This window comes from Microcaecilia unicolor, chromosome 14 (genome assembly GCF_901765095.1).
Source record: "Microcaecilia unicolor chromosome 14, aMicUni1.1, whole genome shotgun sequence".
NCBI lineage: Eukaryota > Metazoa > Chordata > Amphibia > Gymnophiona > Siphonopidae > Microcaecilia > Microcaecilia unicolor.
Genome location: NC_044044.1, coordinates 56,032,398 through 56,047,209, shown reverse-complemented (window position 1 = coordinate 56,047,209; position 14,812 = coordinate 56,032,398). Strand labels below are relative to the sequence as shown.

The 14,812-nt window shown below is 44.2% G+C and overlaps 1 long non-coding RNA gene across 2 annotated transcripts in view; it reads left to right on the top strand.

The window, feature by feature from the left end:
• LOC115458382 overlaps nucleotides 1-8,837 on the top strand; it is a 67,257-nt gene extending 58,420 nt beyond the window's left edge. Inside the window, exons 4-5 of one of the 2 annotated variants that reach the window (XR_003940048.1) lie at nucleotides 3,200-3,274; nucleotides 8,527-8,837. This is a non-coding gene — a long non-coding RNA (uncharacterized LOC115458382). The remainder of the gene's footprint in view (nucleotides 1-3,199; nucleotides 3,275-8,526) is intronic. The other variant, XR_003940046.1, reaches the window with a different exon arrangement.
• Nucleotides 8,838-14,812: the final 5,975 nt, after the last annotated feature.

The window sequence follows — 14,812 nt, the reverse complement described above, 5'->3', positions numbered from 1 at the left end:
CTAACCCTTCCCTTCTTGCTCCCCTTCCCTCCCACCTTCCCATGTCCCCTCTGCCCTCTTCCCCCCTCTTTCTTCCATATCCCCTATATTTCTATATAACCTCTCACGAGGTTTGCCTAACCATGAATTATTCATGCCAGCCATTCCTACTAGGTCCCCCGAGGAGAGTCTCCTCTCCCTTCCCCCTAAACAACCATCCTGTTACATTCCGTTATATTATTTTTCTCTTCCTATCCCTCTCATGTGCGTTGGATTATAGAATCTTTCTGCGAACATGTTAATCAAAATCTATCCACCTTTAAACCCTAAGTGTCTTATCTTATACCTTCCTGCCCCACTTAATACTTACTTCCACATCATCCATGTTAACATCACTCCCCCTCCCCCCCATCAGGACATACTTCTCAGGAGACATGTGCCTAAACCTTATTGTTCACTCTAAGAACCCCGTTTTACAGCATATTAAATCCACATATGCATTTAGCCCTTATGACTATCTGTTAGTTCTTCCGCGTTGCTTTCCCCCACCCATTATTGCAGTATGATTATTCATCCCTTATGTACATAACATTCTCTCATATTAAGTCTTTAGGCAAACCTGCAGCCATATATACGGTCGAGATGTCAAAGAGTTAAGCAGCCATGCTTGTTATGCTGTCTAATAAAATCAAGTCTTCGGATTCACCTCTTCAGAGTATAACTTAGGGTGATTTAAGGTGGGGGATAGATCTCTTAGTCATCTCCCGCTATCCTCCGAGGGTCTCAGAGAGTCCAGCCGGCCTCCACAGATTTAACTCAATTATCAAGTCTTTCCCAAATCCTTGTCTCGTGTCGTTGAATGATTATTAAGTCCGGAGTGAGTGGCCCGCTCTGTTCACACAAAGGGGGTAATCCAAAGTTCAGGATTCTAAGTTCCAGTTTCTTCAGCCTCGCTATCCTCACGCTGCATAGGATTTTATTATAGTGGCATTTATAAATTTAAAAAGTCCCGAGCTGCCTCTGGTGTATCAAACAAGGATGATTTCCCGCCTGAGAAAATCTTGAGACGCGCTGGGTATAATAACGCGAACTGCACCTGTTTTTGATGCAAGGTGGAACATATTTGTGAGTAGGCTCTTCTGAGTGAGGAGACTCTGGAGGAGAAATCTTGAAAGCAGAGAATTGTTTTAGCTTCATATTTTAAGGGACCTTTTGCCCGGATCGCTCTTAATATCTCCATTTTATGGGCATAATTTAATAGTTTAAATGACTACCCGCGGTCTGGCTTCACCTTGGCGCCTCGGTCCCATTCTATGCGCCCGTTCAATTCGGAGAGGGCACGCCAACGATTGTAATTGTAACGTGGTGGTAAGCCATTCCTCTAAAAAGGTCCGCAGTTCACTGTCCGAGATGTTTTACAGTAATCCCACCAAGCGATGGTTTCCCCTGCGCGATCTGTTCTTGATATCATCTAGCTTGTTTTCCAGGTCAGTGACTTTTGCCAGCAGTCATCTGTTGTACCCGGTCCTCCAGATCTGAGATATGCTGACATGACACTGTATAATAGCCTCCATTTTTCCATCGAGCGTTTCAGCAGTAATCCCCTGGAACTTTTGATCCAGAATCTGGTTCAAGGCCTGAATGACTTCAGTGACAATCTCTGCCACCCATGCGGAACTCACTGAACTGGGGCCTCCGTTCTCTGAGTCCGCCATTTTAGATGTTTCCGACACCTTTAGTTTGTCTCCTTGCCTCCGTGCTGATTTGGCTGCCATCGAGGTTAGAATTGCTCGCAGCTCCTTTACTATGTTCCCTCGTCGATTTTCCTATATCGTATAACGTTCAGAATTGATGTTTGCAGCTGCTTTTAAGGCTGTAGGGGCCTAGGAGCTCTCATCGAACGCATCTGTTCTTCAGCGCGTCATCATGTGACCCGCACTGCACACACTAAATACTGCTCCAGGGACCTGCATACTGCTGTCATGGAGCTGGGTATGACATTTCAGGCTGGCAAAAAAATGTTTTATTATATTTTGGGGTTGGTGACCACTGGGGGAGTAAGGGGAGGTGATCCCCGCTTCCCTCTGGTGGTCATCTGGTCAATTGGGCACTTTTTTGAGATTTGGTCCTAAAAATAGATGGACCAAGTCCAGCCGGCGAAATGCTCGTTCGAACCGGCCACTTTTTTTCCATTATAAGGCGAAGACGGCCATCTCGTACCCCTGCCCCTGCCCCGCCTTCACTACCCTACCAACATGCCCCCTTGAAGGTTGGCCGGCACCATGACGAAAAAGCAGTTGGGGCCGGCCAAAATCGGCTTTCGATAATACCGATTTGGCCGGTGATCTCCCAATTTGTGTCGGAAGATTGCCGGCGATCACTTTCGAAAATTAAACTGTTACAAGAATTGTTCACAGTTCTTAATATGATATTTAAGAACAGGGGGAATTATTCAGAGCATGTGGTAATATTTCTAGTTTTTAAGAACATGCGCTTTATTTATAAGTTTTAAGATATATATATTTTTTGATTTTTATTCTCCACCAATTACCTATAAGGTAATAAGATTTACAATTGCAAGAATAAAGGGAATTAAATATTATCTCTATTGAATTACATTAACCTGCACTGCGAGATTTAAAAACATGTGCTCAGAACAGATTTTAGCTTCAAAAGGGGTTTATTTATAATACAGGTAATGTAATAGTTACAAGCAAGGGGTAATAGCTTTAGAATCCTTATAGGAGAAATAAGCTTAAACAAGATAGCAGGTTTAAATCATAAGAACAACTTACAAGTCTCTGTTACAGAAGATCACAGGAGTGCAGGAATTCTTACAGCATCCATTGGTGGGGGAGGAGGGAAGAGAAGAGAAGAGCAGCAGAAGAGAAGAAAGTCTGTCCAAAAGGAGCATGCTCCTGGCTTTTTATACTCTTAGTTTACAGGGAAACATGATCGCATGTCCTGGTCAGTTGCTTCCTGGTTGCACTGGGTCCTGGGTAATTGCAAAGCATTATTGTCTTAGGGTCCACTGAGTTGTGGGTAATTTGCAAAGGCTCATGGTCTTACATTGAGTCTTGGGTAAAGTAGCTCATAGAGGAACATGATTACATCATATGCTAAAAAGCCTTCTTTCTGCACATTCTGCTGGCGTCTTGTTGTCTGAGGTAGCCAGCAAATGGCCTGGCCTTCTGTTTATGCTTCCTTTTGTCTTTAATAGGTGTAGGTCACACCTCTCCTGTCTGTTGGTGTTTTTGAACTTTTATTCTTCGGAGATGTCTTGATGAGCCTTCAGGTACCCACCCAGCCAAGCTTTTGTTATCAGTGTCTTAGGTGGGAGGGAGAGGAAGTTTCTCTGAAGCAGTTCTGAATAGTCTTTTGTTATCAGAAGTTTCCCAGGGGGAGGGGGGAAAGAGGGACTTGGAATTCAGATTAGTTACATAAGTAATGCCACACTGGGAAAAGACCAAGGGTCCATCGAGCCCAGTATCCTGTCCACAACGGCCAATCTAGGCCAAGGGCACCTGGTAAGCTTCCCAAACGTACAAACATTCTATACATGTTATTCCTGGAATTGTGGATTTTTCCCAAGTCCATTCAGTAGCGGTTTATGGACTTGTCATTTAGGAAACCGTCTAACCCCTTTTTAAACTCTGCCAAGCTAACCGCCTTCACCACGTTTTCTGGCAACGAATGCCAGAGTTTAATTACGCGTTTGGTGAAGAAACATTTTCTCCGATTTGTTTTAGGACTAGTAAACACTGTAGTTTCATCGCATGCCCCCTAGTCCTAGTATTTTTGGAAAGCATGAACAGACGCTTCATATCCACCTGTTCCACTCCACTCGTTATTTTATATACCTCTATCATGTCTCCCCTCAGCCGTCTCTTCTCCTAGCTGAAAAGCCCTAGCCTCCTTAGTCTTTCTTCATAGGGTAGTCGTCCCATCCCCGCTATCATTTTAGTCGTCCTTCGCTGCACCTTTTCCAATTCCACTATATCTTTCTTGAGATGCGGCGACCAGAATTGAACAAAGTACTCAAGGTGCGGTCGCACCATGGAGCGATATAACGGCATTATAACATCCTCACACCTGTTTTCCATACCTTTCCTAATACCCAACATTCTATTCGCTTTCTGAGCAGCAGCAGCATACTGAGCAGAAGGTTTCAGTGTATTATCGACGAGGACACCCAGATCCCTTTCTTGGTCCGTAACTCCTAACGTGGAACCTTGCACGACGTAGCTATAATTCGGGTTCTTTTTCCCAACATGCATCACCTTGCACTTGCTCACATTAAACGTCATCTGCCAATCATTTATAAATATATTAAAAAGCAGCAGTCCTAGCACAGACCCCTGAGGAACCCCACTAACTGTCACATCCGTCGCTCCCTCCGGCTGCCCCTCTGCGGGAGGCGGTAGCCGGTACCCATTGCGGCGAAGGCCGGCCTTCTTGAGGTCGCGGCGGAGAGCCGGGGCTCGCCGCGGCGATGGCCGCCGAGGCCGTAGGCTGGCAATTGCGGCTTCCGGGGCCTCGATCGCCGGCTATGAGGTCTGTACTTGCGCCAACGGGGAGAATGGCGCCGAGATGCGATGGCCGGCGTCTCCTCCACTTTCGGGCGTGGGAACCCGAAGCTCCGCCTCAGAGGAGTTGGGAGGCTGGCGCTGTAGTCCCACCTGGGAGGTCGGGTGGGACCAACCAGAAGGATTTCGTCAGCAACCGGGTTCTGATTGGCCGGCCATGTTGGTTGGGGCTGGGCGGTTGAATACCAACAGTATTTTAGGAGCGGGCCTGAGACAGAACATTGCTTCAGGTTCTGTTCCCGAGGCCAGTCTTCTTGTGCTTCAGTTCTCTGAGCGTTCCCTTGTTTTCCTGGTTTGACCTTTGGACTGTTTCCGGACTACCCTGATTGCTGCCTGCCCTGACCTGCTGCCTGTTTTGGACTTCTCTGTTAGCCGCCTATTTTGACCTACTGCCTGTTTCTGGATTCCTCTGTCCTGCTCCCTCTGCTCCCGATTCCAGTGCTGAGTCAGCCCGTCAACCCCGCGGTTCCAGAAGTCCCGTTGGCCGCCTGCAGCTGGGGGCTCAACCCTTGGTGAACGGCGGCTGCCGCGGGTGAAGACTTGGGGTTGCACTGCTGTCCTTTGAGGTCCTTCGGGGCCTTACGGGACCTAAGGGTTCACCTCCTTTCCAAGACAAGACACTAACTACCCTTCTCCATTGTGAATACTGCCCATTTAACCCCACTCTCTGTTTCCTATCCTTCAACCAGTTTTTAATCCACAATAGGACTTTTCCTCCTATCCCATGACCCTCCAATTTCCTCTGTAGCCTTTCATGAGGTACCTTGTCAAACGCCTTTTGAAAATCCAGATACACAATATCAACCAGCTGCCCTTTGTCCACATGTTTGTTTACTCCTTCAAAGAACTGAAGTAAATTGGTCAGGCAAGATTTCCCCACACACAAGCCGTGCTACCAGTCTATAATTTCCCGGATGTCCCCTGGAACCTTTTTTAAAAATGGGCATTACATTGGCCACCCTCCAATCTACCGGTAACACGCTCGATTTTAAGGATAAATTGCATATCTCTAGCAGTAGCTCCGCAAGCTCATTTTTCAGTTCTATCAGTACTCTAGGATGAATACCATTCGGTCCAGGAGATTTGCTACTCTTCAGTTTGCTGAACTGCCCCATTACATCCTCCAGGTTTACCGTGAAGTAAGTTCCTCCGACTTGTCCGCTTGAAATATCATTTCCGACACCCGTATCCCACCCAAATCTTCCTTGGTGAAGACCGAACCAAAGAATTCATTCAATCTCTCCGCTACTTCGTCTTCCTTGATCGCCCCTTTTACCCCTCGGTCATCCAGCGGCCCAACCGATTCTTTTGCCGGCTTCCTGCTTTTAATATACCGAAAAAATCTTTTACTATGCTTTTTTGCCTCTAATGCTATCTTTTTTCGTAATCCCTCTTGGCCTTCTTTATCTGTGCCTTGCATTTGCTCTGACACTCCTTATGCTGCTTCTTGTTATTTTCAGACGGTTCCTTCTTCCATTTTCTGAAGGCATTTCTTTTAGCCCTAATAGCTTCCTTCACCTCACTTTTCAACCAGGCCGGCTGTCTTTTGGAGTTCCGTCTTTCTTTTCTAATTTGTGGAATATGTTTGGCCTGAGCCACCAGGATGGTATCTTTGAACAGCATCCATGCCTGTTGTACAGTTTTTACCCTCTCAGTTGCCCCCCTAAGTTTTTTTTCCACTGTTCTTCTCATTTTATCATAGTCTCCTTTTTTAAAGTTAAACGCTAATGTATTTGACTTCCTGTGTATAGTTACCGTATTTTTCGGACTATACGACGCACTTTTTTCCCCCCAAATTTGGGAGGAAAATGGGGGGTGCGTGTTATAGTCCGAAGGTAGATTTGGCTGGCTGGCTGGCAGGCCGCCCGCCCTCTGAGTTCGGGATCACCGACAGGGTTACCTCCTCCCCCCGGCCCTGTCACCACTTCTCCCTACTCACGCGATCTTCCCTGGTGGTCTAGTGATGTCGGGGCAGGAAAGAGCCCCCTCTTTCCTGCCCAGCGCGCTGCTCTCCATCCTCCTGTATGCAGCCTGATGGTCTCGGCGAGATTCAAAATGGCCGCCGAGACTTCAATTCTCGGCGGCCATTTTGAATCTCGCCGAGACCGTCAAGCAGCAATGCATACAGGAGGATGTAGAGCAGCGTGCTGGGCAGGAAAGAGGGAGCTCTTTCCTGCCCCGACGTCACTAGACCACCAGGGAAGATCGCGTGAGTAAGGGGAGAAGTGGTGACAGGGCCGGGGGGGGGGGGGGGGGGGGAGGAGGTAACCCTGACGGCGATCCCAAACTCGGAGGGAGGGATTCGGACAAGACGCACCGGAGCACCTAGGTTTTAGAGGAGGGAAAAAGGAAAAATTTTTTTTCCTATTTCCCTCCTCTAAAACCTAGGTGCGCCTTATGGTCCGGTGCGTCTTATAGTCCGAAAAATACGGTACTTCAAGGTTGATATCTAAACTGATCATATTATCATCACTGTTATCAAGCGGCCCTAGTACCATAACGCCCCTCACCAGATCATGCGTTCCTGCACCAGTTGCTCCATAAAGCTGTCATTGATTTCATCAAGGAATTGTACACCTCTCTAGCGTGTCCCGATGTTACATTTACCCAGTCTATATTTGGATAATTGAAGTCACCCATTATTATCATATTGCCCATTTTGTTCGCGTCTCTGATTTCTTTTATCATTTCTGCGTCTACCCGCTCATCCTGGCGAGGTGGATGGTAGTACACTCCTATCACCGTCCTTTTCCCTTTTATACATGGAATTTCAAACCACAATGATTCAAGGGTGTGATTTGTGTCCTGCTGAATTTGTAATCTATCTGAGTCAAGGCTCTCGTTCATATACAATGCTACCCCTCCACCAGTCCGGTCCACCCTATCACTAAGATATATTTTGTACCCCGGTATGACAGTATCCCTTCTCCTTCCACCAGGTCTCAGTAATGCCTATTATATCCAATTTTTCATTTAGTGCAATATAAAACTCTCCCTTCTTATTTCTTAGACTCCTAGCATTTACATATAGACATTTCAAAGTATGTTTGTTGTTCCTATTTGCATGATACTTAGTACTGGACACTACTGATTTGCCATCTTTTGTCTGATCTTTAGTTGTATTTAAGGGCACCTGGCCTACCACAGTCTGTTGCGCAACCTCACTATCCAGAAACCCTATCTTCCCTGTTTGTGAGGTATCTTTGCAAGACACCTTATCTCGAACCAATGCCTTTCTCCCATTTCTAGTTTAAAAGCTGCTCTATCTCCTTTTTAAAAGCCGACGCCAGCAGCCTGGTCCCACCCTGGTTAAGGTGGAGCCCATCCTTTCGGAATAGGCTCCCCCTTCCCCAAAATGTTGCCCAGTTCCTAACAAATCTAAAACCCTCCTCCCTGCACCATTGTCTCATCCACGCATTGAGATTCTGGAGCTCTGCCTGTCTCTTGGGCCCTGCACGTGGAAAAGGTAGCAGTTCAGAAAATGCTACCCTAGAGGATCTGGATTTGAGCTTTCTACCTAAGAGCCTAAATTTGGCTTCCAGAACCTCTCTCCCGCATTTTCCTACGTCATTGGTACCCACATGTACCAAGACAGTCGACTCCTCCCCAGCACTATCTAGTTTCTCTGCTTCTGTCTCAATAAGCTGCATTTTTTTTATATTGGTATATATTTGTATCTGATCCAGCACAATCAATAATTCTGCTACATATTTTAATTCTGACAATTAAACTCAATCTGGTACTATATTTTAGCAATAAAGAGAGCTCACGCATATAAGAGATAGAGTTACCAACTTATAGAAGTCATTCTACAGTATAAAAGAGGGGATTTTTTTTTTTTTGGGGGGGGGGAGGGGGGCAAAAGACCTGCATTCTGCTAGGTCCATTCCTAAAACATCGATTAAACACCATGGAAGAATCTGTACTAAATTTGTCTTCTTACTTCCATTTTTTTTTTTAGCAAAAAACTTAATCGAACAGAAAATAAACAACCTGGAAAGACAGATGCGCAGAACTCAGGACCATGTAGAACACCTGTACACCAAAGGCCATCTGACAGAAAGTGAGAAGATAGACATCATGAGCAGAAAAGGCACCGATCAAAATGCTCGATTTTTTGATATTCTACGTCGCAAGAGCAATAACACATACCATGCTTTGTATGACTCCCTGAAAAACAAGGAACCAGAGTTAGTAAACAAAAAACTGAACTGTTGTAGTGTTACTTAATGCCATTGTACCTGGCACATGAATAAAAAATATTGCATTCTCCAGAGTTATATTTTCTGTCTTCATACCTTTTTTGTTGCATCCACATGAAAGGGAAATTGTGTACTTATTGATTACTGGGTTAGTGTTCCCAGGTACAAAATTACCTGTGTATTTTGCACCTGCATGACAGTTACTACAAAGAACATGACTGACTGAAAGTATTCACAGAGATTTGAAAGTGAAATTTTTGTGCATATTTTCTCTCCTCCGCATTACATGTTTCTGCCTTCTTTTTCTTAGTGTTTCTAACAAAAGGTGGTCTGTTGACTTAATAAAAATAAAAATGTGCTCATTGTGACCAGCCTATATACTTGTATCCACACTGGAGGAGGAATAATCAGACCCTTTTCCTGGATAAACACGTATATCATTCATATTAACATAGAAAACAAAGAAACAGAGAAAGATGAAGGCAGATAAAGGTGAAGTAAAAGGGGCTAGCAGTGGACATGCTTAAGAAATATTTCAGAGAAATATTGGAGATCCCAGTGGAGGACTTTCCGCCCATAACGAGGGCCCAATATTTATCAGGGATAAAGTGTTCCAAAGGTCAAACTCAAGATAAGCCTAATCTTAAAATTTAACAGAATTCCTGGAGAACTCTCTCAAGCTCATAACTGAAAGAACAACGTCGATAGTTACCTTTGCTCTAGAACCAAATAAAAATAACATATTTCGATCTTATTTTCGTCACTTGAACGATCCTTTTCTAGGGGGTAAGATTCAGGTTTTTCCTGACATTGCAAGGAGCACGCAAAAAAGGAGGAAAGAATTTTTGTCATATAAATCTAGAATTTTGGACTTAGGTGGGGTAGTGCGTAGGACCTGTTTAGTCTACCCTAGGCCTTGGCCAAAACCCTATACTAGGCCTCGGCCTGGGCTCAAGGGCTCACGACCAGATTAACAGTCGAACTGACCGCCTCAAAACTCCCAACCGCTCTCATGCACCACCTTCCTCCCACACAAAACATTTACTGCCTGCCAAAATCCCCCAACATTCTAATCCCTTTTCCTTAGCAACCCTAACATCCAATCAGGAACCTGAAAGTTAAATACATCACCTATCCCCACTCTCCCTTACCTGATTCTATCCTAAACTTAAACACCCCCTCCCACCACTTCAATTTAACCACTGCACAGGCTAGCTCAGCTGCTGGTATCCACTCACAGCACATAGCTATGAGTCTCCAAAACTGAACTGCCCAGCAGTGAGAATGAGGATTGCTAGATTGAACTCTGTCAAAATAATAGAGGGCCTGGTGACTAAACAACTATTTGGAATTGTTTGACTTATTATGGGGTCCTTTTATCAAGCTGTGGGAAAAAAGGGTCCTGCGCTAGCTGCGGGAGCTGTTTTTCTCGCATGCGAGGGCCCTTTTTACTGCAGGGGGTAAAAAGCCCCCAGACAAACATGGCCATGCGGTAACAGAACTCTTACCATGTGGCCATGCAGCGGGAAGCCCTTACCGCCACCCATTTCCAGGAGTTTCTTTTTCCCCCAGAAAGGGTGCACACTCGGGGTGGAACTACCACCGGCGGCTGCGTTGGGCCGGCAGTAGTCTCAATTTAGGATTCGGTAACAATGCTTTGTAAAAGACACTTTATTCAGTTTGACCAGACCATTTCCCAAACAGTGAATAGTGCTTACTTGCAGGACTGTCACTTTCCGATCTTGTTATGAGACTACTTTACTCAAGTCCAAGCCCACTTTTCTGGGAATGTGAAGTGTGGAGAACAACACTTTTATACACTCATTATGGAATTGAGATAAAATTAAACAGTATGAGAACTGTATAGCCCAATATGCGGAGGCACTCCAGGGGTATAATATAGTGTTTTTTCCATTAGGATTGGCTGTGGGGGAACCTAGTAGAATGGGGGTGAGAAGGGCTGAGTATTGAGTTTTTCAGAAGATTAGTAAAGTAGGACTTAAAACTATCTTGCAATATTAGTCCATAGCAATACTGCCCTCTTTTTGGCACTGGCTTAATAACCTCTATTCTCTTCTCTTGTGGGAGTTGCAAGATTCTATATTAACTTTTAAGCACAGGAAAAAAGTCATATTAGTTTGAGGCCCTTATATACATTATCTCTCAGAATGGGCCTGTAGTTTGATTGTAAATAACCTTGGCTTATAAGGATGAGCTGATTGAGCCTTTGTCACATGCTGCTTGACTTGGGGGGTGGGGGGGAGGGTAAGGAGGGAACAGTGGATATGGAATTTTATACAGTGGATACAGAGGGTCTTCAGTGTCCAGGTCCTTTGTTGTTTGAGAATATATAGTCACATGGATTAACATGCTTCTTGTTTAGTTTAAGGGTGGAAGTTGGCAGTCCTTTGACGTAAATAAGCATTTTTGAAGGAACCTTTTCCAAGTTTAACAAAAAGATTTGAAACTAAAAAGAATGTGCTCCAATCCTTGAAAATAATCAGTGTAAATTTAGGCACCCCTTTATTCAGGCTTCTATATCTACCCTCAATTTTCAAAAGTCATGTATCTGAGTAAATGAATTATTTTGAAAATGTTTCATATTTTCTCCTATAGGGCTACTGCCTGACCAACCTACAGTATGTGATACCAGAACCAAGCCATCATGGATTGTTTGCTGCAAAGCACCCTGGGTATTACATTACAGAACTGCCAAGCTGCATGTGTGTGAAGAATAAAAAAACAAAAACTGGTTGTAGAAAAAATGTATCAAACAAAAACAAAATGATTATTGTTCTTAATGGAGGAAACAATGTTTTACCATGTAATGATGTCAATTAATTTTTATGCATCAATCAAAATTACAATGTCTGCTTTTATTCTATCTATATCAACAATTCTTCACAAACAAAACATATGCTGTATTAGGTCTACCACTTCTGGGAAAACACCAACTAAAAATGCCTTGACTCCTTTTGTGTGATCATCATAATGTGTCCCAGAAATAATTTCAGGACACCATACTGCATTGTATACTAAATGAAAACAATATTGTTGTTTTTGGGTAACCCAACCAGCAATTGTGTAAGCTGGAAAGCCCCGAACTTTCATTGCTTTCTGTAACTGATCTTTATTTGGTAAAGGAGTGGCTCTTTCAATGAATCTTTAATGAAAAAAAAACAAAAAAAAAAGAAAGCAGGTTTTACAGGAAGCATAAGTACAATAAATCATTGAGGTTAGAAAATAAGAATATAAGCATTATCATATCAGGGTACACCAAAGGTCCATCAAGCCCAGTATCCTGATTCCAATAATGGCCAATCCAGTTCACGGGCAAGATAATGGATTTTCCCAAGTCTATCTTAATAATGGCTTATGGACTTTTATTTCAGGAAATTATCCAAAACTTTTTCAAACCCTGCTATATTCCAGAGTTTAATTACATGCTGAGTGAAGAAATATTTTCTCTGATTCGTTTTCAAATTTACTACTTAATAGCTTCATTGCATGGTCCCTAGTCCTAGTATTTTTGGAAACAGTAGACAAGCAAGTCACATCTAACTGTTCCATTTCACTCATTATTTTATAGACCTCTATCATATCTCCCCTCAGCTATCTTTTCTCCAAGCTGAAGAGCCCTTGCCTCTTTAGCCCTTCCTCATAGGGATGACATTCCATCCCCCTTTTCATTTTTTTTCACTCTTCTCTGTGCCTTTTCTAATTCCGCTTTATCTTTATTGAGATGCAATAACCAGAATTGCACACAGTACACTAGGAGCAATCACACCATGGAGTAATACAAAGGTATTATAATATTCTTATTTTCATTTTCCATTCTTTTGGTAATAATTCATAACATTCTATTTGCTGTCTTAGCTGCTGCACACGGACCAGAAGGTTTCAACATATCAACGATGACACCTAGGTCTTTTTCCTGGGCAGCGACTCCTAGTGTGGAGCCTTGCATCATGTAGCTATAGTTTGGGTTCCTCTTTCCTACATGCAATACTTCGCACTTGCTCACTTAAATATCTTCTGCCATGTGGATGCCCAGTTCCACAGTCTCGTAAGGTCCTCTTGTAATTTTTCACAATCTTCTTGTGATTTAACAACTTTGAATAACTTTGTGTTGCCAGCAAATTTATTTACTCCCATCTTTAGATCATTTATAAATATGTTAAAAAGCAGCGGTCCCAGAACAGACCCCTGGGGAACCCCACTATCTACCCTTCTCCATTGAGAATACTGACCATTTAATTCTGCTGTTTTGTATCTAACCAGTTTTTAATCCACAATAGGATACTACCTCCTATCCCATGACTCTCCAATTTATCAGTCTAATAAGGTTCTCTTGCAATTTTTTCAAAACCTTTTGTGATTTAACAACTTTGAATAACTTTTGGAAAATTTAATTACCTCACTAAGGGACCCTTTTACTAAACCGTGTAAGCGTCTACGTGTGCCAAACACATGCCAAAATAGAGTTACCACATGGCTACCACGTGGATCTTGCTGTAATTTCATTTTTGGTACGCTTCCGATACATGCATCTGAAAAATAATATTTTTGGCCGCGCTTATTGGACATGCGCCAAGTGGCATTTGGCGCACATAGGTCATTACCGCCCAATTACTATGTGAGACTTTACCGCAAGGTCAATGGCTGGCGGTAAGGTCTCAGATCTAAAATGGATGCGCTGCAATTTTGATTTTGTTGTACATCTGTTTTCGGAAAAAATTATAAAAAGGCCTTTTTCACAGGTGAACTGAAAAATTATTCTAATTAGTTCCATCTCTAAGGGGTCTTTTACTAGTTCAAGTTATCTGTAACATCGTCCATTTTATTTCCGTTTTAAATATGTTAAAGAGCAGCAGTCTCAACACTGACCCCTGAGGTACCCCACTATCTACCGTTCCCCATTGAGAATACTGACCATTTAATCCTACTCTCTATTTTCTATATTTTAACCAGTTCTTAATTCAAAATAGAACACTACCTCCTATCCCATGACTCTTTAGTCCTTGGTATCCATCTACCTACTGGCTTTGACCATCTCCCTCTCATTCCCTCTCCAGCACTCCCATTCCCCCCTCTGTCTCTCCCTTACCCAGTCTCCTAAATTCGCCCATCTTTTACCCACTTCATTAGTTCACCATTCCCATACTCTGTACTCACCCCCTTTGCCCTCATCTACCCTCCACTGCATCTCATCACCCTATCAGTCCCAGCTCCAATAACTTATCTTTCACCATCTTTTTAATCCCTACCATAACTCAACCTTCAGAGACTTATCCCCTTCTCCTACACCCCTCACCAGTACCCCAATCCCTTTTCAATGTCTCTTATCCTCTCTCCAGTCTTCCAGATCATTCACATTATGTCTCAACCTTTCCCCACATCATCCTTTTTCTTGCCCTTTTTCTCATATCCCTCATTTCACACCCTGCTTCTTCCCCTCTCCCAACCCCCAGTCCTATTCTTCTTCTGCTCCTTCTCTCTGCTGTGCCCCACCCCTCCATCTCCTGCTCCTTCCCTCTGCTCACCACCCCTCCCAGTCCCATCCATCTCCTGCTCCTTCCCTCTGCTGTGCTCCATCTCTTCCAGTCCCATCCATCTCCTGCTCCTTCCCTCTGCTCACCACCCCTCCCAGTCCCATCGATCTCCTGCTCACCACCCCTCCCAGTCCCATCCATCTCCTGCTGCTCCTTCACTCTGCTCACCAACCCTCCCTCTGCTGTGCCCCACCTCTCCCAATCCAGGTTGTGCCCCACCCGTCTGCGAGGTCCAGGATCGCGCAAAAACTCTGGCACAGCAGTCTTCAATCTTTCTCTGCTCCCGGCAGCATTAGCGATGTATACATGCTGCCTTCGGTATGCCCCGGAAGCTCTCTCTTCAACTTCCTATTCCCGGCCCGCATAGGTGGGACCAAGGGACACTGCAGAGAAAAGGCTTCTGGGGCAGTGTGAAGGCAGCATGGATACATACATTACTAATGCTGCCGGGAGGCGGAGCACAGAAAGATTGAAGACTGCAGCGCCAGAGGGA